The following is a 5,000-nucleotide window of genomic DNA, read 5'->3' on the forward strand; positions in this document are numbered from 1 at the left end:
CGGGCCGGGACAAGTCGTTAACCAGACCCGAGCCGGCACTTCGGTAACCGACCGGGTCCGGTGCTGTCATGCAGAACAGGACAGAGACTTGGGCAGCGGCCCGGCGCGGACAGTTCTTCCGTTCGCCGGCTCGGTGACAATTGGTTAACCGACCGGGCTCAGGCAAATCGTTAACCGACGTCGGCGAGACAAATGGTTAACCGGCTCGGCCGGGACAAGTCGTTAACCGACTTCGGCGTGACAAATGGTTAACCGGCCCGGCCGGGACAAGTCGTTAACCAGACCCCAGCCGGCACTGCGGTAACCGACCGGGTCCGGTGCTGACATGCAGAACAGGACAAAGACTTGGGCAGCGGCCCGGCGCGGACAGTTCTTCCGTTCGCCGGCTCGGTGACAATTGGTTAACCGACCGGGCTCAGGCAAATCGTTAACCGACGTCGGCGAGACAAATGGTTAACCGGCTCGGCCGGGACAAGTCGTTAACCGACTTCGGCGAGACAAATGGTTAACCGGCTCGGCCGGGACAAGTCGTTAACCAACTTCGGCGTGACAAATGGTTAACCGGCCCGGCCGGGACAAGTCGTTAACCAGACCCCAGCCGGCACTGCGGTAACCGACCGGGTCCGGTGCTGACATGCAGAACAGGACAGAGACTTAGGCAGCGGCCCGGCGCGGACAGTTCTTCCGTTCGCCGGCTCGTGACAATTGGTTAACCGACCGGGCTCAGGCAAATCGTTAACCGACTTCGGCGAGACAAATGGTTAACCGGCCCGGCCGGGACAAGTCGTTAACCAGACCCGAGCCGGCACTGCGGTGACCGACCGGGACCGGTGCTGACATGCAGAACAGGACAAAGACTTAGGCAGCGGCCCTGCGCGGACAGTTCTTCCGTTCGCGCCGGCTCGTGACAATTGGTTAACCGGCCCGGCTGGGACAAATCGTTAACCGACGTCGGCGAGACAAATGGTTAACCGGCTCGGCCGGGACAAGTCGTTAACCGACTTCGGCGTGACAAATGGTTAACCGGCCCGGCCGGGACAAGTCGTTAACCAGACCCCAGCCGGCACTGCGGTAACCGACCGGGTCCGGTGCTGACATGCAGAACAGGACAGAGACTTAGGCAGCGGCCCGGCGCGGACAGTTCTTCCGTTCGCCGGCTCGTGACAATTGGTTAACCGACCGGGCTCAGGCAAATCGTTAACCGACTTCGGCGAGACAAATAGTTAACCGGCCCGGCCGGGACAAGTCGTTAACCAGACCCGAGCCGGCACTGCGGTGACCGACCGGGACCGGTGCTGACATGCAGAACAGGACAAAGACTTAGGCAGCGGCCCGGCGCGGACAGTTCTTCCGTTCGCGCCGGCTCGTGACAATTGGTTAACCGGCCCGGCTGGGACAAATCGTTAACCGACGTCGGCGAGACAAATGGTTAACCGGCTCGGCCGGGACAAGTCGTTAACCGACTTCGGCGTGACAAATGGTTAACCGGCCCGGCCGGGACAAGTCGTTAACCAGACCCCAGCCGGCACTGCGGTAACCGACCGGGTCCGGTGCTGACATGCAGAACAGGACAGAGACTTAGGCAGCGGCCCGGCGCGGACAGTTCTTCCGTTCGCCGGCTCGTGACAATTGGTTAACCGACCGGGCTCAGGCAAATCGTTAACCGACTTCGGCGAGACAAATGGTTAACCGGCTCGGCCGGGACAAGTCGTTAACCAACTTCGGCGTGACAAATGGTTAACCGGCCCGGCCGGGACAAGTCGTTAACCAGACCCCAGCCGGCACTGCGGTAACCGACCGGGTCCGGTGCTGACATGCAGAACAGGACAGAGACTTAGGCAGCGGCCCGGCGCGGACAGTTCTTCCGTTCGCCGGCTCGTGACAATTGGTTAACCGACCGGGCTCAGGCAAATCGTTAACCGACTTCGGCGAGACAAATGGTTAACCGGCCCGGCCGGGACAAGTCGTTAACCAGACCCGAGCCGGCACTGCGGTGACCGACCGGGACCGGTGCTGACATGCAGAACAGGACAAAGACTTAGGCAGCGGCCCGGCGCGGACAGTTCTTCCGTTCGCGCCGGCTCGTGACAATTGGTTAACCGGCCCGGCTGGGACAAATCGTTAACCGACGTCGGCGAGACAAATGGTTAACCGGCTCGGCCGGGACAAGTCGTTAACCAACTTCGGCGTGACAAATGGTTAACCGGCCCGGCCGGGACAAGTCGTTAACCAGACCCCAGCAGGCACTGCGGTAACCGACCGGGTCCGGTGCTGACGGGCAGAACAGGACAAAGACTTAGGCAGCAGCCCGGCGCGAACAGTTCTTCCGTTCCCCGGCTCGTGACGATTGGTTAACCGACCTCCGGTCCACCCTCCGAAAGTGCCGCCCCTCGGTCCGAACGTCGCTCCCAACACGTCCCCCGGCTGCTCCCCGCCGCGGGACCTTGTAGGTTTTGAATTCGGCGGAAGCCGTAGTTTTGGCCGAGCGCCATAACACGAGCCCTAGCCCCAGCCCAAGCCCTAACCCATATCCTAGCCCTAGCCCTAACCCTAACCCTAACCCCAGCCGTAACCCTAACGCAAGGCCCTAACCCTAACGCTAACCCTAACCCCCGCCCTAACCCTAAACCTAACCCCAGCCCTAACCCTGAACCTAACCCTAACCCTAGACCTAACCCCAGCCCTAACCCTAGCCCTGGCCCTAACCCTAACCCTAAACCTGGCCCGAACCCAATCCCCGGGCGGGCAATCGGTTTGCCCGACCGGGCCATGGCAAATCGTTAACCAACGTCGGCGAGACAAATCGTTAACCAACGCCGGCGAGACAAATCGTTAACCAGCCCGGCCGGGACAAGTCGTTAACCAACCCTAATGCGGCGGGACTTGGAATAATTCCGACGTCTGCCGAGGACTGCGATGGGCGGTGCGACCTCCTGTAGTCCCGACGGAGGAGCCGCCCCTCGGCCGGCACGGCCCTCCGAAGACGTCCCCTCGCGGCCACCCGCCGAGGTATGACGCGTGCGGACCTGCCAGGAGCACAACCCAAACCTTAAAACTAACCCTGGCCATAGCACGAGCCCTAGCCCCAGCCCAAGCCCCAACCCATATCCTAGGCCTAGCCCTGACCCTAGCCCCAACCCTAGCCCTAACCCCAGCCCTAACCCTAAAGCTAACCCCCGCCCTAACCCGAGCCCTAGCCCCAACCCGAACGCTAAACCTAACCCTAACCCCAACCCCAACCCTAGCCCTAACCCCAGCCCTAACCCTAAAGCTAACCCCCGCCCTCACCCGAGCCCTAGCCCCAACCCGAACGCTAACCCTAACCCTAACCCCAACCCCAACCCTAACCCTAACCCTAACCCTAGCCCCAGCCCAAGCCCCAACCCATATCCTAGCCCTAGCCCTGACCCTAGCCCGAACCCTAACCCTAACCCTAACCCCAGCCCTAACCCTAAAGCTAACCCCAACCCTAACCCTAACCCTAGCCCCAACCCTAACGCTCACCCTAACCCCAGCCCTAACCCTAATCCTAACCCCAGCTCTAAGCCTAAGCCCCGCCCTAACCCGAGCCCTAACCCCAACCACAACCCTAACCCTAACCCTAACCCTAGCCCGAACCCAATCCCCGGGCGGGCAATCGGGTTGCCCGCCCGGGCCCTGGCAAATCGTTAACCAACGTCGGCGAGACAAGTCTTTAACCAGCCCGGCCGGGACAAGTCGTTAACCAACGTCGGCGAGACAAGTCGTTAACCAGCCCGGCCGGGACAAGTCGTTAACCAGCCCGGCCGGGACAAGTCGTTAACCAACCCTAATGCGGCGGGACTTGGAATAATTTCGACGTCTGCCGAGGACTGCGATGGGCGGTGCGATCTCCTGTAGTCCCGACGGAGGAGCCGCCCCTCGGCCGGCACGGCCCTCCGAAGACGTCCCCTCGCGGCCACCCGCCGAGGTATGACGCGTGCGGACCTGCCAGGAGCACAACCCAAACCTTAAAACTAACCCTGGCTATAGCACGAGCCCTAGCCCCAGCCCAAGCCCCAACCCATATCCTAGGCATAGCCCTGACCCTAGACCCAACCCTAGCCCTAACCCCAGCCCTAACCCTAAAGCTAACCCCCGCCCTAACCCGAGCCCTAGCCCCAACCCGAACGCTAACCCTAACCCTAACACCAACCCCAACCCTAGCCCTAACCCCAGCCCTAACCCTAAAGCTAACCCCCGCCCTCACCCGAGCCCTAGCCCCAACCCGAACGCTAACCCTAACCCTAACCCCAACCCCAACCCTAACCCTAACCCTAACCCTAGCCCCAGCCCAAGCCCCAACCCATATCCTAGCCCTAGCCCTGACCCTAGCCCCAACCCTAACGCTAACCCTAACCCCAGCCCTAACCCTAACGCTAACCCTAATCCTAACCCCAGCTCTAAGCCTAACCCCCGCCCTAACCCGAGCCCTAACCCCAACCCCGACCCTAACCCTAACCCTGACCCTAACCCTAACCCTAACCCTAACCCTGACCCTAACCCTAACCCTAACCCTAACCCTAACCCTAACCCTAACCCTAGCCCGAACCCAATCCCCGGGCGGGCAATCGGGTTGCCCGACCGGGCCCTGGCAAATCGTTAACCAACGTCGGCGAGACAAGTCGTTAACCAGCCCGGCCGGGACAAGTCGTTAACCAGCCCGGCCGGGACAAGTCGTTAACCAACGTCGGCGAGACAAGTCGTTAACCAGCCCGGCCGGGACAAGTCGTTAACCAACCCTAATGCGGCGGGACTTGGAATAATTTCGACGTCGGCCGAGGACTGCGATGGGCGGTGCGACCTCCTGTAGTCCCGACGGAGGAGCCGCCCCTCGGCCGGCACGACCCTCGGAAGACGTCCCCTCGCGGCAAGCCAGCCGAGGTATGACGCGTGCGGACCTGCCAGGAGCACAACCCAAACCTTAAAACTAACCCTGGCCATAGCACGAGCCCTAGCCCCAGCCCAAGCCCCAACCCATA

Source organism: Hypanus sabinus, unplaced genomic scaffold (assembly GCF_030144855.1).
Source record: "Hypanus sabinus isolate sHypSab1 unplaced genomic scaffold, sHypSab1.hap1 scaffold_2690, whole genome shotgun sequence".
Taxonomy (NCBI): Eukaryota; Metazoa; Chordata; class Chondrichthyes; order Myliobatiformes; family Dasyatidae; genus Hypanus; species Hypanus sabinus.